At 42.0% G+C, this 23,564-nt stretch overlaps 1 protein-coding gene and 1 long non-coding RNA gene across 2 annotated transcripts in view; one reads left to right on the top strand and one right to left on the bottom strand.

The window, feature by feature from the left end:
• The window catches only part of Gpc6 (glypican 6), a 1,180,899-nt gene that overhangs the window by 1,100,150 nt on the left and 57,185 nt on the right, over positions 1–23,564 (top strand). The gene's annotated exons all lie outside the window — the stretch shown is intronic.
• On the bottom strand, positions 8,517–16,901 carry LOC115069254. The gene is made up of 5 exons (XR_003848525.1): positions 16,852–16,901; positions 14,744–15,018; positions 13,738–13,829; positions 13,550–13,587; positions 8,517–8,643 (listed from the first exon to the last, which is right to left on the bottom strand). It is a non-coding gene; the product is annotated as an uncharacterized LOC115069254 (long non-coding RNA).

Genomic DNA, 23,564 nt, shown 5'->3' with positions numbered 1-23,564 from the left:
AACTGGGCTCCACACTGAAGCAGGATTTGCCTCACAGGCTGTCCTGGAGTCACAAAGTCCAAGACAAGAGACTGCACATATGTCAAGTGCTCCCAAACTGACAAAAGGTTTGTATAGTTCTGCCTTTTTGTGAAGCTTGAAGCAGCCAAGACCAGCATTCATTTGGTGTTTCCCATGAGGGTACTCCTGGGCCTAGTTCCCTTCCCTGGGGCCTAATGCTACATTCTTACAGGGTCTATGATATGTCTACCATCACCAAAGGTCAACCTAGAGGAGACAGAAAACATTTTCGTGGGTTTACTGCTATTTTGTCCTGTGGGCCACAGTGCTTCCACACTGTGGGAAGAGAGAAAGAGATGGAAACAGAAACAGACAGAGAGACAGAGGGAATCGGAGACAGAGAGGCAGAAAATGTGGGATTTTCCTTTCTGATGCTAGGACACGTTTTAGAGCCCAGAAACTTCACAAAATCTATGATAAAACCTGGAAAAGAGGACTGACTGCTCACTCACTTGTTCGGCTAACAGGGAGTCAAAGAAGGGATCTTGGGGAGCAGTGGGGCCAAGGGGCAGTGGGGTTCAAATGCCAGTGACTGTTGGGAGTGCTCCCAGAACCGTAAACCAACTCTGCTCCTCAGTTTGCTTCTCATTAAATTGCTGTACTGTTCTCAAAGGCTGCTGATTATGGGGATTTGGGGTTCAAAGTCCTCATTTGTGAGTTCTCCCTAGTGTTATCAGTCATGATATCTTTTCTTAAACTGTGGATGAGGAGTAAAAACTATGGCCTATTGATCGAAAATGATGAGGCTTTCAGTACAGGTTATTTTAAATGCCCCTGGGAGCTTTAAACAGCCCCTCCAGGATTACTGACTTTGGATTGAAATCCTTCTGAAATATTTTTGTCTTCTGTGTGTCCAAAGGATTGCATTATCTTGCTTTGTGGTCAGCCCCTTTCTAACCCTTCTTCGTCACCATGACTCAGGCAGCATTTTGGTTTACCAGCAACTCTGTCGCCTTGGGCTGGTTCACTTCAGCCTTAGAACATGACTGTGAGTTCTGGTAAACAGAGCATGATGCCAGCAGGAGACCAGGCCCTTCGCTGCTGGCATGGCCTTCTTCCTCACCACAAATGTGGATATCTTCCTCAAGATGGTCACATGAGTTATAGAGGAAAACAGCACTGAACCAGCCATGCAGTGGCCATGGCTACCAGGGAAAACAATCCAGAATGTGTGTTCTGCATTCTGGAAGAAAATGACCATCCATTTAGGCCAAGATATTCACTCTCAACATTCAGCAGTAAAATGACCAATCCCCAAATCACAGGGCTCAGGGCCAAGACAGGTTCTCTGCTCCTTGATTTCCAATCCAGTAACATACCTAATCACGAATTTTTAAAATAATGCCATGCCAGTCAGACATGGTGGCATGTCTTTGATCCCAGTACTCAAGAGGCAGAGGCAGGTGGATCTTTGTGAGATGGAGGCCAGCCTGGTCTACATAGCAAGTTCCAGGCCAGCAGGGTTACAGGGAGCTCTTGTTTCAAAAGAAACAGACAGAAAATACTAATAATGCCATGTTGGTTGTAATAAGCATTTTTTAATTCCGTTTTTCTTCTGCTAATATCAGGAATTTGGGGAATATGTATGGCTTACATATGTATTAATATCATATACTAGTATATTATATATATATATTTATAATGAAGAAAAACCACAAATCTACAAAGAAAACAAATAAAGGAAAAGTAAACTCAAACTTGCTGTATTCAATATTCCTTGTCACAAAGAAAGTCTTTGGGAGAACTAAAGAGACGGTTCAGTAGTTAAGAGGGTATACTGCTCTTGCAGAGGACCTGAGTTCAGTTCCCAGCTCTGGGAATAGAGGATCTGATGCCCTCTTCCAGCCTCCAAGGGTACCTGCACTCACATGGATGGGGCCGGCGGGGGCGGGCACTAAATAAATATTTTTGAAAATAAATGCTTTAAAGCAATTTTTGATTCATGGTAAAACCTCTGCCCTCCATCCCCTACCCCCACCACACACAGCGCCCCCTGCTGTCACTAGGTAATGTGTCTTCCTCGCAATCAACTACATTGGCTATCTTTTCCATATGAGTCTGTGCAAATCAGTTTTTGACAACTTGACATAAACTAGAGACACCTGGGAAGAAGGAACCTCAGTTGAGGAATTTCCTCCTCCAGATTGGCCTGTAGCTATGTCTGTGAGGCATTTTCTTAACTGATAATTGATACAGGAAGGTTCAGCCCACTGTAGGTGGTGAGCCGGGGTAGGATCAGAAAGGTAACTGAGCAAGCAAGGGGGAGCAAGTCAACAAGCAGCTCCATGATCCATGCTTCACTTCCTGCCTCCAGGTTCCTGCCTTGAGTGCCTGCCTGACTTCCCTTGGAAGTACAAGATGAAATAAACCTTTTCCTCCCCAAGTTGATTTTGGTCTGTGTTTTGTCAAAGCAACAGAAAGCAAACTAAAACAGGATCCATTTTAAGTCAGCTTCTACAAGGAATTCTGTCTACATGGTCTCATTTTCTACTAAAAACATAGATAATGGGATAAGGCAAAAAGTGGGATTGGGGTGGGGAGTGTTGACAGAAATGAAGAAGGTTACCAAGGTACCACAGGACTTTACAAAACACAGTCACTCAGTCCTTCCTCCTCTCATGAGACCATCTACAAACACAAGCCTGGGGGAAGGGGGGGGTCTTCCTCAGCTCCCATGCTATCTTATTAACAATCACTTTCTCACAGCAGAGTCAGACTTACAGTCTGACCACCTCCAGGGTCTGTGTAAGTCTAACTTACAGTCTGACCACCTCCAGGGTGTCTGTGGAACACCCGCATTCTGAGGCACAGACACAGAAGTGGGTTATTTCTTCCTATTCATCACGATTTCATACACAATAATTTTAGAACCCAGGCCCCAGTGCTTTTTTCTGGGCAGGGCTGTTTGTATAGCTGTAGCAGTTTTACAGGCCATATTTGTGGTAGTGTTGTCCCCGAGGTCAGCAAACTGCCTTGTGTGGGGCTTGGGGACTATTGGAATTTTGCAGAGATCATTAATTACTGAACACCTCATCATAGATGTTTCCCTCAGCTTAGTTCTAAAGGCCTCTTGTAGCACTTCCCCTGTTCTTTCCAGACTTGTGTTTCCCACCCCATAACTACCACACAGCTGGGGCTTCTCCCATGAAATTCTAGGCTACAACACAAGAAATGGAGTGTTTTCATATCACGGTTCATTTCCTACAAGTCAGTACAAAAATAAGAGCAAAACGTTCTGAAAATGCCAAGCACTTGGAGGGAAGTCTGCTCCTCTGGGGCCCCTTCACGTCCATTCCACCACCCCTCCCTACTCTATTCAGATTGTCCCTTTTACAGGAACACTAGGTGGTCAGACTGGCTGGAAATAGAGATCCAAACATGAGTTTATGAGACATTCTTAAATCTGTTCCGTTATTAACAAAATGTATCTCACCAAGTCAAAAAACTATCAGCACGTCTCATCAAGCAATACAAATACAAGTGGTTCTACCTACTCACCTCTTCCCTAAATAGCTCAGGCACCTCCTTTTCTTAGGGCAGAGGAGATCCTTGCTAAGAGGTTTCCTACCTGTGAGTAGCTGAGCCACACTGCATACTTAGGGATGTTAAAATTGACTTCCCTATCCACACATAATTCCTCACCTGTGTGAGTTTCATTGGGAAGAAATTAGCAAAGGCTTACCTTCCCTGCCTGCTAGAGATGTGGTACTACAAAGTTCAGAGTTGTAGAAACAACTGTCTTTGTTTCTATTAAGAGCCTCTCTGCCCACTAGATCAGCATTCTGACTATATAAGAGTAGATCACCTACATCACATGCCCATTACAATATTGATTCCAGCGGATGATCCTAGAGGTACAGCAAATTAGCCAAGGAGGACCAAGGGTAACAAATCTGTATTTGTGTGCATGTATGTATGTGTTGGATATGTGTACATGTGTGTATATACATATGAACATGTGGAGGACAGACGTCAAAGTCAGGTGTCTTCTTTAATTGCTTTCCACCTTAGTTTTTGAGGCAGAATCTCTCACTGAACCTAGAGCTTGCCAATTCCACTAGACTGGCTGGTCAGAGCACTCTAGAGATCCTCCTGTCTCTATCTTTCCAGTGCTGGGATTGTAGATACATACCACACCTTCTGGGGATCTGAACTTGGGTCTTTGTGCTTGCATAGCAAACACTCCACCGACTGAAGCTGTCTCCCCAGCCCAAAATCTATATTTTTAACAAACTCTGCAGATAGATGCTGCCAACCATGCTATTTTCATCTCTGCGTTCCCATGACCAACATGTTCCAGGGATGGTTCTTGGAAGAATGACTATTGTATTAGATGTGTATAAATGACCTCATGGCTAATGCATGGTAGAATTCATCCTAGAGCAAGTCCTCCAACATGGGCAGGAAAAGCTAAAGTCAGATTTCTTGGCAATGCTGGATTGAAGCTGTGTTTTCTGGCTGCCTCTGGTGTGGGTCTCACTAATGTCTACTACAATCTTGTATCATTGTCCTGACTTTGTTGGAGACAAATTCACAGAGAGGCCCCCACAGAAGGCAGCAGCATGGCCCTGCCTCCTACAGGTCTTTCTAGGAAGAAATTGTATGTAAATGATAGCTAGGGAACACTCTTTCTGAACACCCTGTTGTGCATCTACTACATTTGGCATTTTCCTATCAGAGAACAGAGGAGGCTCATTCAGTTGATAAGCAGACAGCCTTAAGTGGTGCTAAACTTAGAGTGGGGAGCAAGGATTCTAGTCCTACTTTAGGCCCTGCAGCCATGGGTAGCCACAGACAGGACTCATCCCCTACCTTACTGAGACTTGGAGGCACACCTATAAACCAAGGAGTGAACTGTAGAGGTTCAGCATTCCTTGTAAAACCCCATCATGAGCTTTGTGGGAGTGAGGGACATATGCACAGTGACCCATCTAGGTCTGACCAGCACATCCTCCAGATCCTGAGAAAGAAGACTGGAGATGAACACCAGTCTGAGCGAGGTTGATGATTCCCTTCCCGCAGACACTGCAGGCCTTGAGGTTTTATGTCCTTGTCAGAACAGGTGGTTAGTGGCTTTTAGTGAATGTCTCATATTTCCTTGTTACCCAAAAGAGAGTCAGAAACGAGTAGAATAAACAAACAAACGTCCTCAGGAATATCCCATAAGAATTGAGGTGGAGAAAAGTCATGCTTGAATTTAAGGCTCTAAAAACATTTGGCCAAATGTTCAGTTCCCCCGTGTGTTCAATGCTATGAATTTTCACATGAGCTCACAGTGTTCCCAGGACCCACCATTCCCCAGGTCCCTCACGTCCTCTACCTACAAGGAACGATTCCCAGCAGCAGATCTACACCTCAGTGTCCCAAACAGCTGCCACGTTGCTTAGTCTGGGGGACATCCAATTCCTCTCTCAGAAGAGAATCACACCTTCACTTCCTCTTTGAGGAAGCATGTCCTAAATTACACAGCCAAGGTCTTCAACCCAGGGGGAGTTTATTCTCTACAGGATCTGCCAAGAAAGAAAAATTATCAGATCTCAAACAATTATAGTTAAACAACTGTGCAAATCTCATTGAAATTCATGTGTTTCTACATGAAAACTGATTCCCACTGTCACTCTTAGATCAGGTGCCTTTAAGGAACACAGAAAATATTGGATTGTTCAAAATTTTCCCCAATGTTTTTCCTCTTCCTCCTCCTCCTCTTCTTCTTCCTCTTCCTCCTCCTCCTCCTCTGCCTCTTCTTCTTCTTCCTCTTCCTCTTCCTCTTTTTACTTTAACTTTGGTCTTATATGGGACACAATCACTGGGTCAGAAATTCTGCCCATTTACACAAACATGACATTTTGAACCCCCCAAGAGGCAGAAAGGAAGCCAAAATGTGATTACTCAGGCTCTAAAATTCTATCACACAGTGCTTCATCAAGGCAGCTAAAGGTATTAGACATTTCTGAACTTAAACATGCCTTCCAGGGATAGGGGGATGGCTCAGTGGGTAAGGCACTTGCTGAACAAGCATGAAGTCCAAATCTGAATCCTCAGAACCCTTGTAAATCTGGGCATGGTAGATTCACCTATTATCCCAGTGTTCCCACAGCAAGCTGAAACAGGAGCCTCCCCAGAAGCTCTTGGGCCAGCTAGCCTGGCTTACAGAGCAGCAAGTGACAAAGAGACCCTTGTTTCAAGCAAAGTAGGTGAGGACTATCACAGGAGGTTGTCATCTGAGTGACCTACACATACATCATACACACATATCACATGCACATGTATGTATACACTGTACACATACAAAGAGATAGAGAAACGCAGATTAGGTATAGGTAGATATACACACCTGCCGTGTTTCTTGGAGAAAGATTCACAAGAGGAACTTGTACACAGGGGCAAAGCAACATGCCCAGTTCCCTCCTCCATCGAGGTTCCCTCAGTCAGCATCAATATCAATCTTCCCTTCCCACTTCTTCTCCTCCTCATATTTGCTGTTGTTAGGAAGAATATGAAAACCGTATCCATGTTCCACCTGCCTATGAATAACTTCTAGGCGCATTTTCAAAGCTCATGAGGCAAGCAAGGCTTTCTCCTCATCTAAAACCCCTGACTAGAACTGGCCAAGTGACTTTGGACAGTAAGTTCATTTCTCTGAGCTTGCAACATAGCAACCCTGAGTCTGGACTGTACGTTAATATCATCTGAGACTTGGTTCCATTGATGCTGGTACATTTGGTTCATGGGTGACCCATTGTATTAGTTATTTTTCTGTTGCTGTGATAAGACACCATGACCAGGGAAACTTATAGAAGAGTTTATTTGAGCTTATGGTTCAAGGATAAGGGTCCATAATGGCAGGGAGGCATGGAGGAAGTAGGTGGCCAGAGGAGAAAGTTGAGTGTTCACATCTTCAAGCAGGCACAGGAAGCAAAGAGCAACAGGAATCTTACTACGCTTAAGAACTCTCAAAGCCCACCCCGAGTGACAAGCTTCCTCCAGCAGGGCCACACCTCCTAAAGGCTCCATTCACATCTTCAAGCAGGCACAGGAAGCAAAGAGCAACAGGAATCTTACTAGGCTTAAGAACTCTCAAAGCCCACCCCCAGTGACAAGCTTCCTCCAGCAGGGCCACACCTCCTAAAGGCTCCTTGATCCTCCCCAATAGCACCACAAACTGGAAACCAAGTGTCCAAATACTTGGAGCCTTTGGGGACATTCTTATTCAAAGCACCACACCCATGCATCTGTATTTGGATAGCCAAGATTCCTACCCACTGCTCTACATCCTGATCTTTCAAAATGAAGATCTTTGACTAGTCTTGCCTGTTCACCCATTTAAAATAAAGATACTTAGTTTACCTCAGACCTACTACTATCAGAATCTGCATTTAACCAAGGCCCCAGGTGATACACAGGTATATTACAGTAGAAAAAACACAACTCCAATTCTCCCCCTGTTAAAGGAGGGTCATAATGACCTGGTGCAGAGCTTTGCTTTCCATGATTTTCCCTGTGTAATCTCAGAAGGGACAGAGGAGAAGCTGCATATGCAGCATATCCGAGGATGTTGGCCTGTTGCACAAAGTGCTCTGTGACTTGGTGGGTGTGCAGGGGGTGGTAAAGTGTTCTATGATGTCACATCTGAAGAAGCTGAGTGTTAACAGGGAAAGAGCCATACAAAATGGTTCTAGAAATTTCATACTTTCCTTTGATCTCAGAAACAGTACCTCCTTCTAAATATTTAATAAAATTTGCCTCCTTTCTCACTCACGTTTTAATTTGATTTGGGGATTCTACATTCTCTCTACCTGGAAAACTGATTTGAGGAACTGTGTGAAGTATTTGCTACAGTAGGACTTAGGTAAGCCCAAGGCTTGAGTCTTGGACTCAGACAAGTTTGTCTGAAAGCATTACAACCCTATTTTTAACTTAATAATTTTCAAAAGATTTTTACTTCAATTTTTTAATTATGAGGATTTGTATATATGTATGTGAACACATTCACATAAGTGCAGGTGCCCATGAAGGCCAGAAGAGGGCATCAGATCCTCTGGAGCTGGAGTTGCAAGATCTGAGCTGCCTGATGTAGGTGCCAGGAATCAAACTCCTATCTTCTGCAAGAGCAATATGTGCTCAGAACTTCTGAGCCATCTCCACAGCCCCAGAAAACCTGTTTTCATGAAGTTGATCAGAGTATAGTCATGCATATTCATTTCCGTGTTTAATGCTGTATTCATGGTACAATAGTAGCTTAGTCATCACCTACACAGTTCTATGTACTACTATCCAGCCTTGCACAAATGAAGTTTGCTGACTGAACTTCTACCAACCATTAAATGAAAACAAGATTATGTCTTCTTTGATTGTCTGAGCTCATTTCTTTATTTGGTTACACAGAACAATCTAGCTCTAATCCCAATCATGCATAAGCAGCCATGTGGTCCTGTGGAGCACAGCACGGGGGCTAGGACAGATTCATCCAAATGTTCTGGGAACACATAGAAGTCAAGGGAGCATCTTCTTTGTACATTGAGAGCAATGTTTTTTCATCAAGTTGGAAACTGTTGCTTGAGCTTCTATTTAAACATCCCCTTCCTAAGAAAATACATTTCAAAAGAGTATTGGGAAGTTGCCTAGTAAGGAAATCATGAGTTAAATGTAGAAACAAGACTTCCAATCAAAGTTTTTTTTTTTTTTTTTTTAAAAAAAAAAAAAAAGCAGTGAACTCAGCTTTGTGCAAGAGAAAGTCAAACTCATTTGCTGCTAGGTTATTTGTTTTTTTATTTTATACATATAAGCATATTGCCTGCACATGGATAAGTGCACCCATGTCATGCAAAGCCTGTGGAGGTCAGAAGGAGTCAGATTCCCTCAGAAATGGAGAAACAGGCAGTTGTTAGCCACCATGTGGGTCCTGGGAATTGAACCCAGATCCTCTGCAAGAGCAGTCGGTGCTCTTAACCACTGAGCCATCTCTCCAGCCCCACTACCAGGTTCTTTCAAGCAAGAAATTCCCGCTTTGGGGAAAATTGCAGGCACTTAGTATATAGACATGAAGCCAATTTTGGACACTATCAAAAATTTCCTGGGGCTGGAGAGATGGCTCAGCGCTTAAGAACACTGGTTGTTCTTGCAGAAGACACAGGCTCGAATCCCAGCACCCACATGGCAGCTAACTACTGTCCATAACTCCCATCCCAGGGGATCTGATGGCCTCTTCTGTCATCTGCAGGTGTTGCATGACACAAGTGCACTTACCTACATGCAGGCAATACATGCATACACATATAATAATAATAATAAAATATTTTTTAAAAATTTCCTGAAACAAAAGCATTTGTTCTCCATATTTTTTTCTCATTATGGTGCTATCGAGAAATCTGGAGTCTCATAAAGATTTGATCTCTACTGTCTGTCTGTGAATAAGTCACTGCTAATTATGGGACCAGAATGTTCTGCACAATAGGACTTCTATAATAGAGGAGATAGATACAGGTAGGCACAAAGAATCGTTCCCAAACTTGGTTTCTTGAAATGAGACTCTTTTGGTTAGATGTAGTATTTGTAAATTTAATTTAAATATGTGTCTTTCCTAATCCTTTGGGTCCACCTCTCTCTCTCTCCCTCTCTCTCTCTCTCTCTCTCCCCCCCCGCTATTTCTTCCAGTAGGTACTTATAAAGCCAAGCACTGAGTCATTAGAGGGAGGGTCTAGTAGTGTCCTGACTAGCAGCTGGTTTGAAATGACATCTACTAATGACATCTACTAATGAACTGCTACATGACCTTATGAATAAAGGGTGTTTCTAGTCTGCAGTAGAGATAAATAGTAAACATTCAAGAACAAATGACAGGAAGGAAGAAAGGAAGAAGAAAAGGAAGGAAGGAAGGAAGGAAGGAAGGAAGGAAGGAAGGAAGGAAGAAAGGGAGAGAGAGAAAGCTGAAAATGAAAAGGGAAAGAAAAAGATACTTGAAGTCTTAGGTCTAACAGATTGTTCAAATTATATTCTTGTCGGTTCATTTCGCAAGTTTTTATCAAAGTGGAAAACGAGAGGTCTTTGCAGAATCTGTGCACTGTTTTTGTTGTTGGTTTATTCTCTCTGGTCTGGGGCTGTGTTGGCTCAGCTGTGGGTCTCTGGCATAAGAAAATTGAAACATGGCTGAATCTGCCTTCAGAGAATGGTGGTTTACAAACTTGAGGTCGCTTCATAGAAATAATCATGCTGTTGTGTTCAATCATGGCAGAGAAGCAGATTGTATTTCCAAAGGATTTTGGTGGGGTTTTCTTTTGAATGTTTTGGAATTTCTTATAAACAGAATCACCTTGGTGGTTCTGACTGAACTGACCAGTAATGAGCTTTGCTGTGAGTGAATCTGATGTCAGGAGATTGCAAGAGAAGTAACAGATGTAAGGATCTCTGTTTACAAGAATGGTGCTTTTTGCTTCAGCCACTACATGACTGTTACCAGAAAGGCTCACCTTGTCTTTCTCTGAATATTTACAGGAAGTTTCTGGAAATCATTTTGCAGATTCCACACATGACAAGAGTTTCCCAGGGGCCATAGAAAAGGGATTTAGGGATGAAATTGGTCTGTTCATCAGGGATGGGAAAGAATTCCAGGCTCTTCATATGCTTTATGAATTAATATCTATGTGCATTGCCCTCTTAAGACAGTGCTGAGCCACGCTGCCTTGGAAGTCCCAGGCAAAAATACTCAGAGGCTCCCTTAATTTTTGGCTATAACCATCTTCTACTTTACTTCTAAATTTGAAGCCTTAGGTAATGATAGTTTTTAAGTTTTATTTGCCATCTTCCAGATTTTGCATTAGATATAGCCAAGGCCATAAACCTCACTAAGGGCCAGCACTGTGCAAGCACTATATAGCCAGCATCTGAGCATGCTGCCTCTGAGCCCTCATCCTGTAATCCCCACTCAGTTATTATACTGTAGCCAAAGAAGTTTCCAGTTCTACTCTCTTGGGGAAACCCAGTTGGGATCAATCCAATGTCAGAGTCTGGGCAGTGACTGTCCTTTCTTCATGAGTCCCAAAAGGAAGCCAAAGCATTAGCCTTAATTCCAATGATGTTGTAGCCCATCATAATAAGTGAAATGTGTTGTTAGATGTTTTGCTATTTGCAGTGATCTTTGACTAATCTTCCTTCATCCTTGCAGTGATCTTAGGAATGAGGTATAATCATCTCTATTTTACTAAGCAGGAAGTCCACAGAAGCTAAGCATTCTCCCTGGGGTTTCACATCTATGCAAAGAGGTAGGATTCAAATCCAGATCCTCTGATCTCAAAGGCTGTTCATGGGTTAACCAGGAGTTGGACTGCAGTGAAGAAGCTGTGTAGTGGCAAGAAAGTAGAAAGGAAAAGCAAGGGGCTAGAGGGGGCGGGAGATGAGTCCACAGGAAGTAGAGGAGACACATCATTCGTCTAAGATCATGTTTCTGCACAGTTCATCAGGGAGCCCAAGGTGGGAACTCAGGGCAGGAACCTGGAAGCAGGAGCTGGAGCACAGGCCACGGAGGAATGTTGCTTACTGGCTTGCTCCCCTGGCCCCTGCTCAGCTTGCTCTCTTATCCAACACAGGCCCACCTGCCCAGGGGTGGCACTACCCACAGTGGGCTGGGCCCTCCCACATCACTCAACAATCAAGAAAATGCCCCACAGACATGGCCACAGGCCAGTCCAATGGAGTCAATTCCTCAATTGAGGCTGCTTCAACCCAGGTGTGTTGACACTAAAGCTATCCAGCACATCATTGAAACAAAAGTACAGAAAATAAATCAGAAGTTTGAGCCAACTTCCTTAGAATTCACCCTTTCTGTTTCTTGACATTCCTTACAATGCCTTTTGCAAGATAAGTTGAAAGCAAGACAAGAGAGTCTTCTATCACTCCCTCTTTAAAGCTCCTTTTACATTTTTTATTTTTATTTTATGTGTATGAGTGGTTTGCCTGCATGTATGTAAGCATGTATGCACCTGTGTCATGCTATGCAATGCCCACAAAGGCTAGAAGAGGGCATCACATACCCTAGAACTGGATGGTTGTTAGCCACCATATGGGTGCTGGGAACCAACCTGGGTCCTCTGCAAGAGCAACCAATGCTCTTAACTGCTGAGCCATCTGCCCAACCCACTCTATGTAGCTCTTCTTGCATAGAACAGAATGGGTCAGAGAGTAGACAGATTAGGCTTTGCGGGCCAGCAGTCTGTCACAATTACTCAGCTCTGTTGTCGTGCTGTGAAAAAGTCATACACAATCCATAAACAAATGAATGTGGCTGTGTTCCCACAAAATTTATGTGCAAAACAACAGCCAGCTGGAGACCACGGTTCATCGGACCCCGCCTGCCTTAGGACAATGGCTTCTTCCCTAGGCAGCACATTCAGTCACCTGAAGAAATATGAGACCACCCATACCAGCACCCCTGACCCTTCCTACAACCACTGTGCCTTTCTAAATTAGGGCATAGTACAAACTTCTTAAGCGTCCCATGGAATCTGAGCACGAAAGCAGGGTAGTGGACTTATACCCTAAAACCTAAAATAGTGCTTCTCAAAGTCTGAGAACAATCAGCAATATTAGCACCAATTGGTCAAAGACCAGATTCTCAAACCCCACTCTGGGTGCTTTAATAGGGCCTTCTGGTAGCCCCCAAACACTAGCAAGTTTGAGAACCACAAATCTAACTCCTTCAGAATAAGCCTGCAGCTTCATAACCCTCACTTAAACTTTCCTTGTGGGTGAACAGGCATACACAATGTTCTAAACTCAAGTCTAGAGCACTGAACCTAGCATTAAAAATTCTACACACGCTTCCCTTTGGGCATTTACTATATCTCCCTGAGCCTTGAGAATTTCATCTTTAAAGAGGGTGATGGGGCCAATGGGTAAAGCCACTTGCTGCCAGGCCAGGTGACCTGACTTCTATCTCTAAGACCTGGTGAACAGGCATACACAATGTTCTAAACTCAAGTCTAGAGCACTGAACCTAGCATTAAAAATTCTACACACGCTTCCCTTTGGGCATTTACTATATCTCCCTGAGCCTTGAGAATTTCATCTTTAAAGAGGGTGATGGGGCCAGTGGGTAAAGCCACTTGCTGCCAAGCCAGGTGACCTGACTTCTATCTCTAAGACCGACATGGTAGAAGGAGAGAACTTATTCATACAAGTTGATCTCTGACCTCCACATGTGCAGTGTGGCACATATATGCATGTGCAGGCACACACACACACACACACACACACACACGTAATAACATTTCTTTTAAAATGGGTAATACTAATTGCATATTCTTATGGTATAGTGATTAAAGAATTAAATGTATGTGAAAGCAGTTGTGACTAGGTAGACTCATGTCTAGCCCTTACTGCCACTGCAATGTAGTAGAAACCTTTATTGAGTGTAGCTTGATTCCTGGTTCTTGGTTCAAGAGACTGCAGTGCCCATGAGCATAATCTTTAAAATGTATACAAGACTTGGCTTTACCCTTTACTAAGAGCAGGATTCTTCTGTGGCTCTTCTCTCTGGAAGGTAACAAAGTCACAAAGGGAAGAAAGTAAGATCAGAGGGAAGTGCCTGTGTAGACAAGACAAACGGTGGATAGGGCACTGTGAATGCTGCAGGAGGAGTGAGAATTGGGCTTCAGAGGACTTGTTCAATCCATAAACTCTTACATGAAGCAGGGGAAATGAACTGTGAATCTTTCCAGGACATCTTTCCAGAAACCTCCAAACCTTAGTGGGTGGTACACCTTGATATATGTCACCTGTCAAGAAGTCATACCAATTACAATCACAAATGTGTCCAGACAGGACTAGATACCTTTATGAATAACATACATAATTTGCTCCTTTGACAAACTGCAGTGCTTTGGGGGCAGATTTATGGTCCTTACGTTTGACATCAAAGAGGATAAATATTAGACATAAAATATCCCTTAGAACCTCTTTCAGAATATCATGTACTGAAGGATCTTACAGTTTGATTCTTGAGTTCTTTTGAGTCGGCAACCAGGAAACAATCCAACCAAGATGCCTATTGGTTTAAAATAAAAGTCTTTCAGGAGTCAACTATCTTATAGAAACTCTTGAGTTATTTAGAGAAGTCTGTGCTATCAGCACCATCTGTAAAATTCTCTCATCGCTGTCTTCCTGTCTACCAAAATTACTGTTCTTTCAGTGTTGTGGTTCGTTTTCCTTCTCTTTTGGTTCATTTTCAGTTTTGTAGTAGGGAAAGGAGGGACAGAGAGAGATCTAACAACCCTTACCTTGACAGAGGTGCAGAAAAGCATTTAGAAATGCTCTCATGTCAATTGGATGTTACTTTTTATTAGCAAAATGCTCTAAAGCACTCACTGGTGGGTGCTGGGAAAGTTGAGGAGGTTAAAATGAGCCGTGACACATTGGAACTGCAGGTGCAGTACTAGGAGACCAGTGAGGAGGGATGGCACCCTGCTGCTCCCTTCCAGCCTTGCTGAAATTTCCTAATCCCAAAGGATCAGACCAGGCTGCCTTTCTCATGGCAGCCTGTTTGCTTCAGTACATCGATCTGTTGAAATATGAACCATGCAGGGTGTGAACTAGCTCAAAATATGCTGGTTTCCAGATGTTCTTTGATCCTCTCAAACAGAAAATGACCCTAAAGACTGTCCTGACCTGGTGGGTGCCAGGAATTGCTCACATTTCTATTCACAATCGAGGCAATAATTTTAAAGCTCCGTGGTCTTTCTCATGAGGCCATGTCTGGGTCTTGTCTAGGTCAGACATTACTTCCCATCATGAAAATTGTAGAATCTCACTGGATTGGACTGAAAAGTATTTGCCCGTCAGTGTTGATGTTTTGATTTTTTGCTCTTCTTAGGATGGAAAAATTTCCAGAAATAGGAGTGAAGGGACCTTTCATGACCTTCTGTGAAGGATTGGTTGTAGCATATCTATTTTTTCTTCACTAAAAATCTGCAAAGCAAGAAAAATAAATGTAAATATGTTTTAGGGAAAGTGAAAAAAATACAAAAGAGAAAAAATCATCACGCTTAGTGTTGCATTAACATTAGATTATAAAGTCTCATTCCCTGGAGGAGTAACAAAGAACTCTAGAATATTAAATAAATGGGGATTGTCAATGTTCAAACTAATGGGAGGTTCTTTTGATTATCTTTTATGGTATCTAGGTTAAATAGAGGTTGATAGAAGCCCTTATAAAGAATGATCTTCCAGGAGTTCTGAAAGGGAGTTAAATGTCTGTCACCAGAGAGATGTTATCATGAGGCAGAAAGAATTTCCACAGCATTCACACACAGATCTGCAGCCACCTAGCTCAGCCTGAGCCTTTAGATAGCACATTTCCTCCTCAATTCTTAAAAGCAAAATCAGGCAGCTCATCAGATGACTTTGATCTGGGTCCTCCTGAAAACCCTGACCTGTACGGGAAGTGATCTTAATATCTTACCTGTGATGTGCAATAGATAGCACCTCAAGGAGAGGTGCTTTGTCTAAATTAGCACCCTGGTTGAGGCTTGGGGACAGTAAGGACTTGAATTTGGCTAGGCTACTATTCACAACAGTGTGCTTAATTGGTCCCATTTTCCTTCTTCTTCTTAAGTCTCTCTCTCTCTCTCTCTCTCTCTCTCTCTCTCTCTCTCTCTCATGCTTGGTGCTTTCTGTGACCTCAAGGATACATGGTTAAGTATGAATATGTTTGCCTTTAAAGCAACCAACCCTGATTATCTACTGTATCTTTTTTATATATATATAATCTGCTTTCCCTGCATTGTACATGATTTACTGTCATTGCAATTGAGGTTCTTCATTAACAAAAATCATTCTTTAAAAGCAGAAATCACACTTTGATGATAATTTTTCACCGTGGGGTCAGAGATTTGGATCATCACAGCTTCTTTAGGAGAAAAATTTGCACTAAGATTACTAATCTGCTTCCGTATTTGGCTAAGAGCTGACAGGGACAGCAGACAATGCCAGTAAGTACTGCAATGATCTGGTTAGGCTCACAATGCCTGTAAGTACTGCAATGATCTGGTTAGGTTCACAATGCCAGCAAGTACTGCAATGGTCTGGTGGTTAGGCACAGCAGTAGCTAGCACCTAGCTGCTAGCACCATCTTTTTTAGACAGTGTAACTCCTGGCTTTCAGATCTTATAAGATCCGATCATTTATCTAGTTGGTCCTGGGATTTTCTGACCAACCATATCAGTAGCTTCTAAGCACTCTGTGATATCATTGAACTTTATCTAGGACAAAGTATACCTTGAAGAAATCATAGTGGTAAAGACCAGTCTCTGCTGAGACTTGAAAATGTGCCATGAATGAGCATGCATTCATTTCATTCTTGCAACTATCTACATGGAAGGTAGAGCAGTCTAGACATTTCACCAGTTTTAGAAATCTGCAGTAAAACCATGTGAACCGCCTCAAGGAGAGCCCAGCCAAGAGCTGACTTCCGTATGTATCACATGTCTGTGGCTGACTGAGGGACGAGTCACTGTGGGAGATGCTTCATGTTTTAGAAATGTTTTGACCCTAATAGTTAGTGGTTAGCCTTCTCTTTTCCCATTGCTCTCAACTGGAGCGAGAAATGCAACCATAGTCTCCCTTCTGGACGAGGCATTGCGCTCTCAGCATTGATCCCTCTGCATCAGCGAGTTAAATGCTGTTACCATGGGCACCATGTGAAAGAGGATTTTTTGGAAGTTTTCTTTCTAAATCACTCCCTTCCTAATACTTGCTGTCATTCGTATATCCACGCAATGTAACATATCTTTGACTACTCACTTGGGGCCTCTGGTAGTCAGTCAGGGCTACAACTTCAAGAATTTATTTCTAGGAAAAAAAAAAGTTGGATGTGAATATTTTGCAACTTAGAGTTACTACGTTCCTGGAATTCTGAGACCAAGAATGCATGAAAACAGATCAAGAGTGAAGCTCTTTGCAGGTCAAAAATAGTAAAATAAAAATGAGCAAGATATGAGTTTTTTGCCCTAAACTTTCTAAGACAAATGAACTACAGAAACTATAATCTGCATAACTTCTAAGTTTGCAAAGCTGTGACATTTCTAAGTTTTCCAAAAGATATAAGCTATGAGAAAGTTCTTATTTCTCTGTAACTTGGAGGGTACCCACCCAGTGATGTATAGGTGTCAGAAGGGTAAAGAGCTGGTCAGTGGCACCTGGGTTAGGGCAGAGCTGAACCACATTGTGAAGAAGCCTAAAACTCAGGGAAATAGAGAAATCTGTAATTGAAGAGGGGGGAATTGTTTAAATTGTGATGTAGTCACAGTATTGGGAAAATACCCCCTGAGCATGTAGCCTGCTTATCTGTGCTACTTCTCAGAGCAATACACCAACAAATTAAGAAAACTGTATCTCTCAATTACAAAGGACATAGAAATAAAAAGTAAAAACTCAAAGGGAAGGCATGAGACCAAAGTTTTAGAGGAAAGTGTGTATGCACACGAGAGAGAGAGAGAGAGAGAGAGAGAGAGAGTGAGTCAGGGTCTACGTAGGCCAGACTGGCCTCAAAAACTCTACACAGCTGAGGATGACTTTGAACTTGTGATTCTTGTGCCTCAACCTCAAGAATGCTGGTATTACAGGCATGCATCACCATGCTGGGTTCTTATAACACTGGGGCTTGAACCCAGGGCTTTGTACATACTAGGCAAGCACTCCACCAATTGAGCATCATCCCCAGCCTGCAAGTCTTCCTTTATACTCAATAAAATCATATCCATCCTGATTACCGCCATGGGTATGCATGTGCATGTATATGTAACATGTCTAAATGTGTAGATCACCATGTATATGGAGTCAAATAATAGTTCTTTATAAATAAGATTTCATAGTGCCATTTTCTTTAACTGAGCTACTGCATTACATTTTTGTCTTGCTTCAATTAAAAATATTAATAGTTTAATAAGTGGAGGGATAGAAGGCTCTGGTTTCTCTTTGTCCTCAATAAAAAAATGGTAATAGACTCACCACATGTGCACATATTTGCTACACAGGAACACTTAATGCATGTTTGAATTAAAGGTTTTACACTATATCCCTGGTAAATGTAACTAAACACTATTTGAATAGGTGTCTTTGGCCTCAACCTTCACAGGCATTTGGATGACAGTAAGGAAAATGCCACACTGATACATCTTCTGTCTTAGCTAGTCATTGTAAAAGGAGAGGAAAATCCTTTACAAAGGCACATTATTCAATGACAAAATAAACCAATGGGTAATATTTATTAACTATTTCCTCTCTCATAGGACCGCCCATAATAACACCTCTTACCCATTAGCTTGTTGTCCAGAGATGCTCTCCGAGGCATGCTGAAGACCATAATTGCATATTAGCTTGAATTCTGAATGTCTCCTAAAGTCTCGTGTGTTGAAACACTGGTCCCCAGTCCATGACACTACTGTGAGGCAGGGTCAATCGAAAGGAAACAGGGTCAATGGGGACACACACCCTTGAAGACCTTATGGAATCCAGCCCCTTACTCTGTGTCTTCTCTTCCTGGCCACCATGTGGTAAGCAGCCTCCTACATCATGCATTTCCCCCATGATGCACTGCACTATACTACAGGCCCAAAGCAACTTAGCCACGGGCTGAAACTTCTAAAATAAAGCAAAACAAATACGTTTTTCCTTATATGTGGTTCATCTCAGGTGTTCTTTTACAGTAACAAAGGCTAACTAATACACTATGTTAAAAGATATATCATAACTTTTAGCTTTTTATTAGATTTTATTTGACACCACTAAACAAAAATAACTGTTTATTTGTTTTGATTTATTTTGGTTGGTTGGTTGGTTTCTTTGTTAGCTCAGGCTAGCTTCAAACTCACAATGTTCCTGCTCTGCCTTTCCCTTTCCCGGGTGCTGAGAGTATAGGCTAAAGCCACCACACCTAGCTTGATAACTGGCCTTTAAACATGCAGATGAAAATACCTTTACTAATTGAACCTGATATGAAAACAGGAAAATGTGTTAGGAGGGTAAGAGTTATGGGGACATATGATTTCCTTGAGAAAGGTCCGAGCTCACAGACCTGTAGTTAAGGAAGAGTTAATAGTGAGTTAAGACTGATCGTGAGAATCAGTTCATGTACTACATTATAGAGCTGAATCAAAAATAAACCACGAAATGTAAAAATTGACTGGAATTTTAACTAACGACTGTCCATAACTCCAGTTCCAGGGGATCCGACAGCCTCTTCTGTCCTCCACAGGTATTGCATGACATGTGTACACTTACCTACATGCAGGCAACACATTCATACACATAAAATAAAAATAATGAATAAAACACTTTTTTAAAAATGCCTGGAATTTAATAACAAGACACTGATAATTTTGGTAGAATTGAAGTTGAGCCATATAACTATTTCTCAAAGTAGGATTCCCAGACCACCTGCATCAGAATCACTCAAATACTGTTAAAATACAGATTATGGGCCTCATTGTAGACATTCTGAGTCAAAATATGCCTTTTTCAAAAAACATCCCAGGTTCTGCTTCTCCTTGAAGTCTTATACGCATTACTCCAAAATGTGAGGATGTACTTTGAAGAACTTGATATACTTTATTCTAGTAGGTAGAAATACATATTTTTCATTATTTAATATGAAACATTGTTGAGGGTTGAAATGTGTTCTCCACCCCCAAAAACAATATTCCAAAGTCCTAAAACTCACTACTTATGATTGACATCATAGTTGAAAATAGGGTCTGCCTATGTAACTTTGCTAAGATGAGTTCATACTGGAGCAGGCTGGGCCCTAAATCTCACAGGAAGAAGAGAATTTGGACACAGAGACCCAGAGGAGACACACACAGAAGGAGAACACCAGGTGAGGACAGAAACAGAGATGGCAGGGATGCAGCTACATATAAAAAAGGATGCCAGGGGCTTGTCAACCACCACCAGACAGAAAAGAGACAAGCCGACCATCCCCTGGAAACCCATAGGCACTAACCTGACCAACACCTAAATGTGAAACTGTAGCCCCAATTCTGTGAGAGAATACATTTCTGACATTTTAAAATCACCAGTGTGGGAACAGGGAGATGACTCAGTTGGTACACTGTTTGCCTGGCAGGCATGAGGACTTGAGTTCAATCTCCAGAATCCATGTAAAAAAAGCCAGGCATGGTGGCATATACTTGTAATCCCCACACTGGGGAGATGGAAAGAGGGAGGTCTTGGTGTTCTCTGCTTGAGTCAGTCTGCCTAGCCTAATCATTGACTTTCAGGCCACTAAGACACCTTGTCTCAAAAAACAAGGTAGATGGTGCCCGAGGAACAACACCCAAGGTTGTCCACTGTCCTTTACATTGACATGCACACACACAGTATACTTGCACACACAAGAACATGTATACACACAAATAAATGAGTAAATAAACAAACAAACAAAAGGATCACCAGTGTGGTGTTACCACAGCCCCTCCTGCATCTCCAGCACAGCAGTCTTTGACTTACCATCAGCTCCCCATTCAATACTTTGAAGAGCAGTTGTCCCAGTGTGCACTTGATTTTGCCTGCCACTCTCCTAGAAAAGGCTTGAGGAATTTCATAATTCCCTGAATGGCCAATGTCACCCTGAAGTCTGAGGGTTTTAAAAATTAAGCTAGAAAACATATCTGAAAAAATCTCCTGCCCTGCCAAAACTAATTAAAAAGTGGGGAAGGCAGAGAATAAAGTAACGCAGAAGTGATCCCTGCCATTTCCCCCAGATTACATTTCCCCTATGTGGCAACGAGGTGTCTGTCACTCGGGGATCAGCCACTTATAGGGCAGGCCAAGTGAAGGTCATTTTGATTTTTATTGATTCTATGGCTCTGGCATTACTCATAAGGATTTGCAGTATTTAACCCACCAGGAGAAGCCATGAACTATAAATGGCTTCCCATTTGCCAGGAGAGCCTGCGTTTCATAAGTGACACCAGTTATGTGGTCTCTTTCACAGCTGTCTCTAATGAAAGCTTGTGACCTCGGCCTCTGCACAGAGGACATGGCCTCCCGCTTCATGGAGCTGATCTGTCCTTTGGCTCCAAATCAGCACACTGTTGTTTAGCTTACTAAGTCGGATAATCCACATACATGAGATAGGAAAAGCGGAGTTAGTAGACTCCTGCTGTTCATTTCATCTGTCAGTATCCTCCACGACCAAATCTGCGAGTGAGAAAATGAAAGTTGAAGAGCATGAAATAAGGAAAATAGGAAATTAAGGACAGGATTTGATGACTTGTGAAGGGTTCTCCCTCGTGAGACCAGAGGCCCCAGGCATAACGGAGGTGAGAGAAGCGTATTTGTTGAAGAATAAGTGAGTGAGCGGCTGTTGTTGAGAACTTGCTTATAAATAAAACACTGCAGCATTATTATTATCTTAACTTAAAGTTTTCATCCTCAGATTGGAATTAAGAAAGTTTTAAAAACATGACTGGTATTTGTTGATGGTGTTCCAGAAGCAACCACCTGTGAACCTATAAAATAGACCCTGAGGCTAAGTGGAGTCAGTCAGAAACATTGATCTCATTATTACTTAGAATGTAGATGTTTCATATATCACAGATTTTTGCATTCTTTTTTGGAATTTTTTTAAAGATTGCATGAAATTAGTATTTATCTTGATCCATTGCTGAGTCTATGGATGACCCCACTTAAATTTGATACCCCAAACAGGTGCTTCACTTAATTTTTTTTTTTTGGAAACTTAAAAATCTTTGTGGAGAGAAAATGTGAAGATTCAGATTTTAATTAAAAGTGAATTTTGAAGGTGAGGCCCCTTTGAACCAGGGAAGCCGGCTCCTGGATGAGCCCAAAATGAAACAAGATTCCCCATGAAGAGGTCTCGCTGTTCCCAAAATTGTTGGATTTAAAAGTGTGATGTGCCCATTAATGCTGGTTTGACTAATGGCACACACAAAAACCACCTCAAAACTTCATAATGCAGATATGGTCATTATGGACTACAACTGGTTATCGCCCCAGAATCAGTCAAGGCTACATGTGTTGGGAACATTAGGGCAATGAACCAAATTCCTTTCCAACCCCAACTAACACAGAGCATGGATTGTTTGCACATTATTTTTAGCTTTTGTTCATTTACACAACCTATAGTTATTTAACCCTTTCTTAGTTTGCATACTCTGTGGTTAACACACAAGAGCTTCTCCATATGGATTAAAATGATAAGACAGCCATCGTGATTTCAACTGTAATCCCAGCACCCCAGAAGCTGAGGCAGGAAGATTGTGAGTTCAAGGCCAGCCTGGGCTGCAAAGTGGGGCCCCCACCTCAAAACGAACTATGCATTACAAAGAGTCTCTATAACAGAAGCACCTGGAGTGGCTCCTGTTTTGTCAACCCTGAAATCAATCCATGAGTCAACTAAGTTCCCCTGCCTGACTTTTTCTTGTTGTTGAACTAAATTTATTCCTATTTTATCTTAAGCTCTCAGAACATTCCAAGGAATTTCCTTTTTTGGAAAAATGTGGAATCCTAGCAGTCAAACCAGGTTGGGATATAAAAATAAAATATTCTTAAATTAGTACTAGTATTAAATTTTTCAAAAAGAAAATATATTAACCAGTCTATATTTATAGAATTTTAAACATTTGAAGGAGATGATAATAATATTCACCCTATTTCTTAATTTAGAATCTGCTAGTGAAAAGCTCTTGGTAAAATTATTCCAAACCTGTCAGCTTGTAATGTCTGGGAAGAAACCTGCAGGTCAATATTTTCCATCTTTCTTAACCTAACAAGTACTGGGATTCTTTCTCCTAATGCTATTTAGTATATGACTGTGCTCTCTACTTTAAGAAAACTGAGATTTTAAAAAATCTGCTTTGTAGAGGGAGAAAAAAAGCAGTACTTACTTTGCAAAAGGGTTTAATTTCAACAGCAAGCTCCCTCTGAGTACTTAAAATATGATCCAATTCACCAAAACGTTACTGGTGCATAATAGAGAACATCCCGTTCACCCACTGTTATTTAGGGCTCCTCAGCTCTTCACTTTGAAAGAACATGCCCATTGCAAAGTTATTGTCTTTCTCTAGAAGGGACATAGTGCCATCTACGTGCTTAATAAGAAACATGTGCATCCAACTTTGCTGGTGGTTTAAACAAATTCGACTCCAAGACCCAGAAGTATTGTTGAGGACAGTGGTCCAGTTGTCTTGACAACATCCACTTAAGTCAGGTTGCTCCTGACTGCATAGGAAACATTGTTGCTGTTGTTGTTATTGTCGTTGTTGTTGTTTTACTAAAGAACACTTTGGTTTCCTAGGACTGTGGTAACAAACCACATGCATTGGCCTCACACAAACCACATGCATTGTCTCACAGTTCTGAAGGCTAGAAGTTTGAAATGAGCATGCCATCAGAACCCAGCTTTCTCTGGAGATTCAGGGAGACTGTTCCATGCCTCCTCCAGACTTTTCCAGCAACCCTCAGTTTCCCTGGCCTGTTGCGGTAGCTCTTCA

The sequence above is a fragment of the Nannospalax galili genome, unplaced genomic scaffold (genome assembly GCF_000622305.1).
Source record: "Nannospalax galili isolate Female #2095 unplaced genomic scaffold, S.galili_v1.0 scaffold272, whole genome shotgun sequence".
Lineage (NCBI taxonomy): Eukaryota > Metazoa > Chordata > Mammalia > Rodentia > Spalacidae > Nannospalax > Nannospalax galili.
The sequence above is the reverse complement of the archived record's forward strand: the minus strand, read 5'-3'. Positions and strand labels throughout refer to the sequence as shown.